This window comes from Crotalus tigris, unplaced genomic scaffold, assembly GCF_016545835.1.
Source record: "Crotalus tigris isolate CLP2741 ecotype Arizona unplaced genomic scaffold, ASM1654583v1 scf7180000018073.2002930, whole genome shotgun sequence".
NCBI lineage: Eukaryota > Metazoa > Chordata > Lepidosauria > Squamata > Viperidae > Crotalus > Crotalus tigris.
Genome location: NW_024096808.1, coordinates 1,158,421 through 1,170,907, shown reverse-complemented (window position 1 = coordinate 1,170,907; position 12,487 = coordinate 1,158,421). Strand labels below are relative to the sequence as shown.

Genomic DNA, 12,487 nt, shown 5'->3' with positions numbered 1-12,487 from the left:
TGTTACCTGAATATAACAATTGTATTCTGGGGAAAGAGATGTTTTCACTGTTATTATTCTAGCATCTTGGCTCAAGAAACTAAACTAAGAAACACAGAAAATAGTCAAGATAAAGGATTTAGTAACAGCTAGAAATAAGAATACAGCTTAGGGGATTACAAAAGGGCCAATAAACTTAGAACAGTTCTGAAGCATTTCCACATTCACGTACTTGAAGTTTTCTTTCATTCCACTAGCATAACAAGAATACAGAGATCTCAGTGTTAACACCATAATATGCTATTTTTCCAAAATGTATAACTGAAACAAAGAAGGGACTGAAAACAACTGTTTTCTAATCATGGCTAGTGATCTTAGAATAGGCTATAATATCTTGGCTCAAAAATCCAGGCAATTATGAGATAACAGAATAACAGATTTGGAAGGGACCTTGGAGGTCTTCTAGTCCAGTCCCCTGCTCAATCAGGAGACCCTATACCATTTCAGATAGGTGGCTATCCATTCTCTTCTTAAAAGCCTCCAGGGATGGAGCACCCACAAATTCTGAAAGCAAGCTATTCCACTGGTTTTTTGTTCTCACTATTAGGAAATTTCTCATTAATGCCAGGTTGCTTCTCTCTTTGATTAGTTTCTATCCATTGTTTCTTGTCTTGCCCTGGTGCTTTGGAAAATAAATTGACCACCTTTTTTTGTGGCAGCCCCTCAAATACTGGAATACTGATATCATGTTACCCCTTGTCCTTCTTTTCTCTAGGCTGGCCATACCCAATTCCTGCAACCATTCTTCTTCCAAGCCTTTGATAATTTTAGTTGCTCTTCTCTGAACTTTTTCCAAAGTCTCAACATCTTTTTTGTAGTATGGTGACCAAAACTGGATGCAGTATTTCAGGTGTGGTCTTACTAAGGCTTTATAAAGTGATACTAATACTTCACATGATTTTGATTCTGTGCCTCTGTTTATACAACTAAGGATTATATTAACTTTTTTGTTTGCTGACTCATGTTTAAAATTCCTTGCTTAATTTAATTTTAATTTCTAGTCTGTCTTTTACAGTTATGTTTTTGGTAGGTGGGGCTATAGTTTCTTTTTGCATGAAAACTGATGCAAAGAATGAGTTAAGCAGCTCTGCTTTCTCTCTACTGCCTGTTATTTCCTTGCCATCTTCTTTCCTTAGTGGACCGACTGTTACCTTGACTTTTTTCTTGTTATTTATACGTTAAAAGAAGCTTTTTTTAAAAAAGTATCCTTGACTTTTGTTGCAAGTCTTTGTTCACTCTGAGCCTTTGCTTTCCTGACTTCATCTTTGCAGATTCAGGCTATCTGTTGATATTCTGCCTTAGATATGTGCCCCTCTTTCCATTTTTTTTGTACTTATCCTTTTTGTCTTTCAGTTTATCAGAGAGATCTTTGTGCAACCATGCTACTTTCTTCTTGGATTTCTTGTTTTTCTTTCAGTGGTATTGTGTTGAATGGGCTTTCTTCTGATCATATTTTTCAGAGTTTCCCATGCTTGTTGAGTTGTTTTCCACTTTAGGATTTTTATCCATGGAATTTTTCTTAGGCTCTCTCTGAGTTTGTTAAAATCAGCTCTTTTAAAGTTTAAGACACTGGTTGAATTATATTCTATTGCTTGTGTTTGCATTATATTGAATTCCAGTATGACTTGGTCACTCTTACCCAAGGTTCCAGTAAATTCCCTCTATTACTTCTCTATTAGTAAGAATTAGGTCCAGTATAGCTTTTCCTCGAGTTCTCTCCTCTACCTTTTGGATGACAAAGTTGTCAGTCATTTTTTTTATATTGACCCATATGGATTCTAGGAGGATTTCATCCTTGGTATTGTGTATTTTTGTAGAAATGTAACGATCCTTTTTATATAAGGCAACCCCACTTACTCTTTTGTTAGGTCTGTTTCTTTTGAATAGTTACTATCCTTCCATCAGTATATTCCAGTCATGAGTTTCATCCCAGCAAGTTTCAGTAATGGCAACTATATCATAACTGCCTTCATATACTAATACTTCAAGTTCACCCTGTTATTCCCTAAACTTTGAGTATTAGTGTATAAGCATTTAAGTCCTTTATTGGTCTGGTGTATATTTCTTATATCTCCTACTTTGTAACTGTGATTTCCATCCTTTCTATCACTTTCTACTTCGTTATGTTTTTTTATTTCTTCTTTCTCTTTACTCCCTGCCTCCTTATGTTAGTGGCTTTTGCTTGGAATTAGTTTCTAAACGGCATGAAGATTGCCCCCTTCAATTTTAGTTTAAAGTCCTTTTGATAAGATGAGCCAGTCATTTTCCGAATGTATTCTTTCCAGTCCTTGTAAGGTGCAGTCCATCCCTTGCCAGTAGCCCTTCATGTAGGTAATGCAGACCATGGTTTAGGAAGCCAAAATTCTTTTGAGGAAACCAGTTTTTAAGCCATTGGTTCATTGCTAAAATCCTTTGCTCCCTCATTGGATGTTGGCATTTTGTTGGAAATATAGATGAAAATACCACTTGTGCTCTTAATTCTTTAACTTTCTTCCCTAGTTGTTCATAATCACTTGTTATTGTTTTCAGATTCATTGTTGTGTCCTTGGTCCCCAATTGTGGGAGAAGAAATCTGTGGGGTTGATTATTTTAGTAAGGTACTCAGTTACATCTTTGATTTTTGCTCCAGGGAGACAATATACTTCCCTAGATTGACTGCCTGGTCTGCAGACTATCATTTCTGTTGCCCTAAGAATTGAATCTCCTATCACTCCCAGAGAACTCTGGGATACTTTTCTTCTTATCGCAGGAATGTTGGGTTGTGCCTCTTTTTAAGAAACTATTCATGAATGCTCTTTAGTGAGTGTTTGCATATTTTCTTTCAGGGGGAGGCTATGAAAGTGATTGTTCAGATGGCAGGAGAAAGTCAGAGTTTTCTGTATGTCTTTGCTGCCATTTCATGGTGATCCAGATTTTGAAACCCAGATCAGGTAGCTGTACTTCAGAATGTTCTAAATTATTTATTTCTTTTTCTTTTTCATTGTTGCAAGTCCCTCCCCCTCCAAAAAGGTAAATTAACTCTGGGTCTCAATCCAGCTAGTTCTGTACAGCACACAAATACAACTCTCTGGCTGCTAAAAGATTAGTCCATACTATACTCAAAACATATGGAAGGCAGTGGGATAGGAAAATGAATCATACTCAACATGTGTATATTTTTTATAAGACAGCAAGGTCTTAGCTGTAAATATATTTCCAATTCTGTAAATAACTCATATTATGAATAATTCATTAAGTGGCACATTAAGACTTCCTAACTTAGGTATATATTGATACTTCGCAGCATCTTCTCTGGAGATCACATTACACATAATCTGTTCCTTTATTGTTTTAAATTGCTTAACATTTAAAGCATTTTTAATCTTTGTTCTTAAAGTGTATGGTATTTTGAATTATCTTTAATTTACATAATTCAGGACAAATAGTTGTATGCTGCTATTCCCCCCCCCCAATACTCCAGCTTGTTCTATACAGAGAATACTGTAATTCAAAATGCCATAGCATAGGTAATTTCAATGCTATGCTTCAGCCAAACTATTCATGCATTGAACTGGGCCTAATGAACAGGCAAGCACAAAGTGGGTGTTTCATATCTCTGCACAGAACATTTGGTGACACATATACAAACAGATACCTGTGTAGAAATATTGCTAAACAAAATAAAATAAAATGTAAAAAACAAAAAGAAAACCATTTTGGTCTAATAGCTAAGACACAAGGTTAGAAACTGCAAGACCATGAGTTCTAGTTTCGCCAGGTGCATGAAAGCCAGGTGGGTGACCCTGGGCCAGTCACAGAATTCTTGTTGTGGGGAAAACAGGAGGAAAAGGAGTGTTAGGTATGTTTGCTTTCTTGAGTTCGTTATAAAAATAGTAAAGGTTGAATATAAACAAACAGACAATATATTGTCCCTGTTAACACACCTGCTTTTAGATTTCAGATGCTAATGGCTCTGAGGAACTACTTCAATTGGAAGTTGAAAAAATTCTCAAGATTTGGATTTCATACTTGAATCTAGAATATCAAGAATATACATTTCTGTTCTGGGAAAGTAATTGGCGAAATAGTTGGACAAAACTCCTGAAATCTGATCTGAGCCCTGCATGGCTCCAGTGCTCCTGACTTGCTTTTATTATCTGAGCTAATGGAGTCTCATTCAATCTGAGCATATGCAGTTCTCTATACACTAGCCAAAACCATGTAGCTGATTCCTGGATTTTACCCACGAAGCTGATCGTGTGAATTCACGGTGAGAGGGGAGCTCCATCCAGTGAGAGATTTGTAGACTGTATGCTAAGTAGTGGGCTGGAGTTTTTTGAGGGGTAAGAGGGATAAATGGAAAATGGAGCTGTGTATTACTATTATATCTCATCTGCTGACATGACTCCTATACCTGCTAATGGGAATTACTAAATACATTTAGATGTTGAAAAATCCTGCTGCTTCGCTTTTAAACAAATTGATAAATTCTACTTTTTTATATACAAATAAAGCCAATATAAATCCTAAACCAAGAAGATTGTTTATGAAAACAAATCCAGTGAATAAAATATACTTTGCTTGTAGACTTCATGATCATTGCTGATTAAATTTAAGACTCTATTACAGACTTGTCACATCCATTCATACTTAGTCTAAGTTCACAAAAAACAATGTGTTAACATCCATTTTATGGTCGAATGAAATGACCTGGTTGATACCACACACAAAAATAATGGCTTGGTTTCATAATGTCCTAAACCACAAATCAGCCAGCTCTGTTTTAGCTTACTTTTGCAATTTGTGCAACCCCAATTATTAAGTTTCTTCATGCTTTTCTCTGTTTCAACATAAAAGTAATAATTTCTAAGACTTATAATGGAAATCTGTTTTTGTAAAACAATAATTTCCCCTGGCAGAGAGCTTTGATTTCTTGTGTCAAAAACACTTCCTGAGGTAAAAGAGGTTAAAACATGTTTAAAGCATATTTAGGGTTGGGTTGAAGTATACTGTAGGTTAGCATCCCTGTTCAGATAACAAGGGCTCTATGATTTGCACTTGAATACTTTGATCCAACAAACTTGAAATTGTAGTATCTTTTAGATTCTGGATAAGGCAACACCACTTATCTTGCTCCACATAAATATCTTACTACCAGAGTACTCTCTTTATATTGAGTTCCTATTATGTGGGATAATATATTTAACCTTGCTTGCAAAGTCACGCTGCTTTTGCCACCCAAATTGCCACCATCACTTTTTTCCTATTACTTCTGGAAATGGGCTCTCTTGCCCATCTGATGCTCCAGAATGATTTAGCACCCAACATTATCATGGTTTTAATCACAAACTCTTTGACATATGTTGGCTTTAACTCACCTTAAATTCAGAGACAGTAAAGAGTAAGTCGAAAGACCACACTAATACAGATCAGCTGAGATTTTCTCTTTCTACCTTGATAAAAAGTCATCGAGAAGACCTAGTGAGGCCAATAAGCCATTAAAAAACAGGACTTTAAGCCAGTAAAGGAGTTAGAAAATGTGAATTCTTGCTTCCAGTGGGATCATACCAGCTTCCATGTGGATTACCACATTAAAAACACAGTATGAGATATGCAAAGGTACTTGCAAAAACCTACACTGAACAAGGTTTTAAATCATTGTAATTGCATACTTGTGCAATACACACCTTTTGGGATTTGATTTCTCGGTTTAAAAAAACTTAATAGTATCACTCTTTGGAGTAAAAAAAAAGGCCCAAATTGCCTTGGCATGATTGTTGATTTTGGCAGAAATCACTGTAATGGGTTCTTGCCAAGCTCTAGAGACTTGAAAAATTACAAGGTATTTAGAACTCATTTACTTTTATTATTTCCAGTTTGACATGGGTGTTTGATCTTGGTCTTTCTAAGAAAATAATAATTATGGTCTTAGAGTGATTGACCAAAGACTTTCCTCCTTACAGAATTCTGCTAAGGTTCAGAAACTTCGCCTGAGGCCCAACTATGTGAGAGAAATAATTGCTTTATCATCAGTGTACAGCTGTATTGCAAATGTCTGTCACTAGGTTTGAAAAGGTGGAATTCCTTTTCAGTTATGTCGGCTACCATTGAATTTGCCTAGATATAAAACCAGTGGTGGGATTCAGCCAGTTCGCACCACTTCGGCAGAACCGCTAACTAATATTGTATTGCCCAGGCCCAGAGTGGACTTCCAGAAGTGGCTTCCACACAGAGAACTGGTTGTTCACATATTTCAATCCCACCACTGTATAAAACCACATGGAAGTTACGACACAATCCTATTTCACTCTTAGATCAAAATGTGAACAACAAGATGACCAATTTTATTATATTGAATCTGGGAGATAGTATTCCCAGATTACTATCTCCCAGCAGCTTAATTAGGAACGTAACCTCTGATCAATAGGTGTTAGGGGACAGCTTCCACCAGAATCTGTCCTTGGAACAGAATCAAAGGATGATTTTAAGGCTATAAAGGCAACATAGACAGGGTAGTATTGTCCATATAAAGTATGTTTTTTTTTTATCAAACATCATAAGATGATACATTGATTATATCTCTGCCTTCCTTTAAAATCTGCTTCTTCATCAGCAGAGAGTTTCTCCTGGTCCATTCAATCCAGTAATTTGTAGTACAAGAAACGGTCATCTAGTTGCTAGGCATGCTTAATAGATGATACTGTAAACGGCTTGTTCTATTGCTATTGATTTATTTTATTTATTAGATATTTATTTAGATCCCACCTTTATTTTTTACAAATAATTCAAGGCGGTAAGCAAACTTAACACTTCCTCCTTCTCCTATTTGGGTCTAGGACAGCTCACTCCAGCTGATCTGCTGTGGCCAACTTGCCATAGGACAATTTAATGTAGGATATCTCAAGAGAGGGACACGCACATTCTAGCAGGCCTTGTCTTGCTTTAGCTTTGAATCTTCTCATGTTAGAAGTCCTGAAGGCTTGGATGAGCCAGAGCATGGAGTTCCAGCGGCCCATCAGGCCAAGGCATGCACTCGGTTGGCCAAGCTCTGGAGCAAGCACAGCATGCCTGGGTAGTCCTTGCATGGATCCAGGCCAAGGATGCAGTGTGTCTGCAAGAAGAGGCCCACCATTGTCCCTGTTTCTTCCTGGTGTGCCTGCTGTGAGGACCAGCCACTCTGCTGACATCCAGGTACTGGTCCTGTGCCTCAGGGGGTTGGAAGGGGAAGTGTTGGGCACAGGGCTCTTCAGCGGCTTCATTTTAAAAGGGCTCACCAATTTCTCCAGGATTAGAAGGCATGGTGCATCTGTGAGAGGAGGCCCACCACCACCAGCACCACTGCTTCTTCCTGCAATTAGCTTCCTGTACAGGAAAGTATTCTTGTTTTTCACTACCTGCATGAAATGTTTCCAATTTGAAAACTTGCTTTTCTTTCTTAATTAAGTTTTTATAAAGCTTTTTATGGTTGCTTAACTGATATCAGGCACATGAACAATTCTTCTTTTAAAAACTAATATAAATCTCTAGCGGATGTGATCAAATTGGGGTTTCTAAGATGTATAAGCACAGCTGGGTGGGCTGATGAGCAAGTAGAGCACAGAGCACATCAGGGTGGGTGATGGGGAGGCAGGGGTGGCCAGAAGCTTTCCATTTTTACATCCCCCACCACTGCCGCACCGGTCTTTGGAGTGGAAGAGGCTGGGGACAGTGGTGACAGCAGCAATTGGGGTGGGTGGCGAGGAGGCAGTGGCAGCTAGAGGTTTTCCATTTTCACAACCCACCCTACCACTCCCATGACAGGCTCAGAATCCAGGGACATTGGCGATGGTTCCAAGCCCAGGATGGAGCAGTATCCGGATTGGAGCATTGGCAGTGGTCCAAGGTTGGCGCGGATCAGCATCCAGATCAGTGAAATTGATGGTGGCTCCAAGTCTGGCATGGATCAGCATTAGTGCTGAACTCAGAGATGGCAGCAGTGGGGGGTGGGTGGGAAAATGGAAAGCCCCCTGGCCGCTGCCCCATCCCAATGTGCTATGGGCTCTACCCATCTGCCTGCCTGGCTCTCCTCCAGCCACCTGTGGTGAGTTGTCCCTGTAGTGAGTTGGCTGTGTGGAGTTGTCCTGCAATGAACTGGAGGCTGTGAGTTGGCAGAGGTGACTTGGCAGTGGTGACCTGGCAGCAGTCAGATGGCCATGCTGAGATGGTCATGCTGAGTTGTCCTAGATCCTTCATCTTTTGTCACCTTTTGATAAGAAAAGTCAATGGGGAAGCTAGATTCACTTAACAACTGTGTTACTAATTTAACAACTGCAGTCATTCATTTAACAACTGTGGCAAGAAAGTCGAAAATGGGGCAAAACTCACTTAACGACTGTTTTACTTGTCAACAGAAATTTTGGGGTCAGTTGTGGTTGTAAGGTGCAGGCTACCTGTATAGAGCGAACAATGTTCAACTGCTTTCCATTGATCATCCATAGTTAATCTTTTTTTTCAAATAATTTTTTCCACAGTAGATTTACCCATATATTTTGGACTACAGCTTCCATAAGCCTTAGCCAATATAGCTACAGGCTGCTATACCAGTTACAGATTATGGGAATTAGATGGATCTGGAGAGATTACATAAATCTATAGGTGAGGATTTGCATAGTTCTTTACATAATAATTCTAACTAGATATCTACTACCTTTAAAGTTATCTGGTGAAGGAAGGCTAGACCTATCAGGACTGGAAAAAGTATTTGCTAATAAAGTGTAAACATCTAATTGTAGTTTTTCAAAGGCTCCTATCATGTTATGACAACATCTAGGTATTATAAAGCTATCAGTTCTGGCCTGCAAAATGCCTCATGACCGTAAGACTGCAGCAAAGAATCTATTATCTTTAAGTATCTCTACAATTATTGTCTGGATTTTTTTTTTGTTAGGCCCAGGCTACTGCTGGCTAATAGTATAAAAATATGCTTTGCTTTTGTTTTATCTCTTCATTTATAAGAAGATCAAAACAAGAGAAAAATTTGTACATTACAGAGCGAGTGGTAATGGAATGGAATGACCAATTCAATATATAATTAAACTTTATTGAACATTCATGGAGATATTCATTGAAGAACCATGTAAATTATGGATTTATGGAAACTGAACTGTTGTTTTAATTCAGCTCCAAAGTCCACTAATTTGCATTTTATGCAAACTAATGACTGAAATGAAATCAATTACTTAGTGGACTACATGGTTATTTGCAAGCAGCATCCACACAACATTGCTGAACCCTGGTTAACAAGGCAGAATTGCTATGTTCAATAAACAAACAAGCACATGATAAATGGGCTGTTACACATAATAAGATATAGTATGGATGAGTTACCCTAACAATGAATCATAAATTACTGTGTCTTTCTTCCCCTCCCCCCACACAACTAACTACTTATAGGAACTCCACTTCTGTGTGTATAAAGGTAAACATGAAGATTTGCAGAACTCGCAGTATGATTAATAGAGCTGCAAGGATCTTGATCAAAGTAACTTATTTAAATCCCTAATTTAAAAGGAGGGAATATCAAGGTTAAACAAGCAGCAAGTTTGAAAAAGACCTCTTAATCTTGTTATTTTTTTTAATGTGTTTTTAAACTATTGGGAGATACAAAACCTTACTGATCCACTGCAAATGAGATCTTATATCTGCCACCTTCTTTCCTGGGGAACATGTATCCATACAATCAGGGTTATCTGAAACAGCTCTGAAGTGTTGTTTTAATATTATCAATAGAACAGCATCAACCACTATACCTAGAATCACAGAAGAGTTTAACTCAGATCAAATGGATTATGGCTATAACTATTATTATTAGTTAACTATTAAGTATGTCTCCTACAGCATCTGATATCTGAAAGGGTTATCTTGTTCTCCTTAATGACTGAGCCAGATTGCCAACCTGAATTGACCATAGACAGATATGAGTGGGATGATTATAAAGAATTATAGTAAAGGTTTGAGGATAATTCGCTGCAAAAGAAACAGGAACCACAGGCAAGTAAATTGTTTTAGAAAACTAATTTCTATATTTTTAATTTCCATTCACATCATCGTGCTCTTTCATTGCACCTCCGTTTAATACAACGTTTTGGTATTGTGGATTTAACTGAAAACCAGTATGTAATAACAAATTAATCTCTCTGCAGTCTAGTGAAAAGCTAAAAACTACTCATATCATAGATACTTTGAAGCTGCATCAGTACATATGGCAGTAAGAGGGCTAAACAACATTCACAGTAGTGCAGAACATATTATATGGTAGTTTAATGAAAAATGCATAGTACTATGTACTACCAAATGTAAAAGAATCTGCATTACTTACCTGCATCCTTTGTGTCAGGTTCACTGTAAAGAGAAGCCAGGATAAACAAGGTAAAAATCACAAAAGCCAGCAAGATGAAAGCTACTTCAAGTTTTGTGAATGGCAGCTCCATGTATTGTTACCTAAACAAAATGCAAACACTTACTTGGTATACATGAAGTTGAGTAGAGAAGTTTACTTAACATTTTTTTTAGAGGATATTACATCCTGGACAAACAGGTTGAGTCAGTTATGCAGGAAAAGAAGTACAGCTGTTAAAAAAAGGATTGATGTATTCCATCCCATAAACATTTTTGTGTCAGTTACATAGGATATTAAAGGATTAAATTTGCTGTATGTTTGCATTTCTGTTATAGGTAGAACACAGTTATAATACATTGGAGTTCATTTTAGAGGTCATGAAAATGTTTTAATATGGAAACTTCACAATTTGAATGCCTTACAAATATCCTTCATAACCAGGATGTTTTCACACTAGATGATAAAGATAGGAGATAAACATTTGTACATCACTTGATTGGAGAAAATTACCTTGGGAAAAGATGAGGATAAAAATAATGAAAATGTTGGATGCCTTGCAGTCTGTTCAAACTTTAGTTTTCGTTATAAAGATTGTGGCTGAATACCTGGTTGAATAACCCTAATGTTTAAGAGTGTATCAACCTGAAGCCTTAATCTTTCTTAATGTTAACCACATTTCCTTATTTTTTTTAAAGAAGATGAACTTAAATGAACTTAAAACTAACTGTTTCTTAAGTAAACATTGTGTTCCACTATGGGAAACAACTGATCAAAGGAATATATATTTAATTAATTTCATGTAAATATTTATGAAATCATGCTCATGTTATTGAAGTTTTAGAAAGGTTGTGGGGAAGAATATTTGCCCACTCCCCCAAGCCTGTAGTCATTTCAATTAATCTTTTTGAAAAATTGTATGTAAGATAATACTCTTATTACTGGCAAAAGATGGCACTGTTTAACTGCTATCTGACATAAGTACTGTAAATGTGAACTTCTCATCAGATGAAATGAAGTGCAATTCAAAGGACTGAACTTTGAGCTTACAACAACAAAGAATTATTGTGTAACCACTGGAATTTTACCAATGAATTATGCCTGCATATTTTTTTTCTTTCAATATTGCATTATGTAGCAAAGAGGATTGATCTGTCAATCATATGCAAAGCTGTCTATTGTGTCAGCCTCTTTCTTAAGAAAAAGTTGCTCTGGATTACAGTTTGTATCATAGGTCATCTGATTTCCTTTGATTTAACCACTTGTAAAAGGAAAGGAAAGAAAGTAGTGACAGGTATTAAATACGAAAGTTGAACAATATGGAATTTGGAAGAAAATCATGGAAAGAGCCATGGTGGCCTAATAGTTAGAATGCAGCATTGCAGGTTAATTCTTCAGACTAATTCTGCTGATTGCCAGCAGTTTGAGTCTCACTGGCTCAAGTTTGGCTCAGCCTTCCATCCTTCTGAGGTCAGTAAAATGAGGAGTCAGATTGTTGGGGGCAATATGCTGTCTGTAAACCTCTTAGAGAGGGCTGTAAAGCACTGTAAGTCTATGTCTTATTGCTAGCGCTATCATGGTCAATGGGTGGCTATTTCTTATTTATGTATCCTTAGAAGTAGCACCTAAGGAATTCAACATTCTTTTTTTGCTACCTGATAAATACAGATATTAACCTACAGCCTAAATGCATTATTTATATGCTGATTTCTAAGGCAAAATGTAGCATAAAAATGGATTAGATTTTTGGTTGTATTTGCCTCATTTTGCCTGAAATCCTGCACCAATTACCTGAGAGTAACCATTATTAAACTCAGTGGGAGTTTAATAGTTAAAAGATTGCATTGCTAACCACTTTTGCTATAGTTGAATAGCCCATAACAATCTCTTATGACACCTGGGGAAGCTAACCGCCATGTTACCTAATACAAAATAAAACAACAACAACCATGAATGCTTCTGTAAAAAACAATATTATCTACCATTTGAAAGAGAACAAATAAGTGTTGTATATTAATAAACGACACATGAAGATTCTTATTTAAGAGACCATCTCTTGTTTTTAATTTGTCCTATCCAATCTGACGGGAAGGA

General features: G+C 37.0%; 1 long non-coding RNA gene across 2 annotated transcripts in view; it reads right to left on the bottom strand.

The window, feature by feature from the left end:
- Positions 1–12,487, bottom strand: part of LOC120309826 — a 47,673-nt gene that overhangs the window by 16,896 nt on the left and 18,290 nt on the right. Inside the window, exons 1-2 of one of the 2 annotated variants that reach the window (XR_005557198.1) lie at positions 10,521–10,644; positions 10,376–10,398 (exon numbers count right to left, since the gene is read on the bottom strand). This is a non-coding gene — a long non-coding RNA (uncharacterized LOC120309826). Of the gene's footprint in view, positions 1–10,375; positions 10,399–10,520; positions 10,645–12,487 lie in introns of those variants that run through there. The other variant, XR_005557199.1, reaches the window with a different exon arrangement.